Raw genomic sequence first — 1,137 nt, forward strand, 5'->3', positions numbered from 1 at the left:
CGGGCGGGCGGCGGCGTCCGTCCCCTCCGGCCGCAGGTGGCGGCGGCGCGGCTTCCCTCTGCGCCCCGGGCCCGCGGCTCGGGCTGCGCCCGGCGCTCCGGGAGGCCCAGCGCCCAGTGCCCAGGGAGGCGGCGCCAGGGCCGCGCCCCACCCGCGGCGGGAGCTGGAGGCCAGGGGGAGGGGAGGGTCCCGGGCGGTTCCCGGTGCCCAGCCACTCACTGTTTCAGTGTGAGCCTGTGAGAGTGTATCTTCCCAACCCGGGAGGCCATGTCGCCCCATGAAAAGTGAATCATGCATGCCTTATGGTCACCTCCCTTAAACTTTTGAAATGTCAAAGATGGGTGCTGGAAGAAGAATGAAACGGATTATTTATTTCTCAACATACTGTCAGGCACTCCGCCATATATTGTATTTGATGTCATTTAATCCTCACCAAGGCAATTACGTTGACATTGTCCGGTTTTACAGGTGAGGAGAGGGAGGCTCAGAAAGTGAGGTGCCAGCCTGGATGAAGTCTCCCAAGCTCCTGAGCAGTGGCGTGGGGACTTCCAAACAGGCCTGATTATAGGTTCCCTGCTCTTTATAATGGGAGGGCAAGGGCAGGGGTTGCGATTAAGAAATGTGTTGAGCTCTAGCTGGTTTTGCTCAGTGGCTAGAGCTTCAACCTACGGACTGAAAGGTTCCAGGTTCAATTCCAGCCAAGGGCACATGCCTGGGTTGTGGGCTTGATCCCCAGTAGGGGGCGTGCAGGAGGCAACCAATCAGTGATTCTCTGTCATCACTGATGTTTCTATTTCTCTTTCGCTTTCCCTTCCTCTCTGAAATCAATAAAGATATATTTAAGAAAGAAAGGAAGAAAGGAAGAAAGGAAGAAAGAAAAAAGAAAGGTGTTGAAATAGCATGAGGAAAACCTGAGAGCAGGCTCAGCTCCAGTCCTTGAAAGGAGTCAAGATTGGGCATAGCCTGAAAGTAGAATAAAGGATTTACTTCAGAGCTGCTTTCTGTAGTTACTCCCTGTCTCAGTTTCAGAATCCCTCTTTTGCTGTTTTAGTTCTTCAACATCTGTTTAACCAGTTCCTCATAGCAAATCCTTTTGTTAAGGTAAATTCGTCTGTTATCCTGGCTGGACTCTTACTG

The sequence above is a fragment of the Pipistrellus kuhlii genome, unplaced genomic scaffold (genome assembly GCF_014108245.1).
Source record: "Pipistrellus kuhlii isolate mPipKuh1 unplaced genomic scaffold, mPipKuh1.p scaffold_m20_p_5, whole genome shotgun sequence".
NCBI classification, from domain to species: domain Eukaryota; kingdom Metazoa; phylum Chordata; class Mammalia; order Chiroptera; family Vespertilionidae; genus Pipistrellus; species Pipistrellus kuhlii.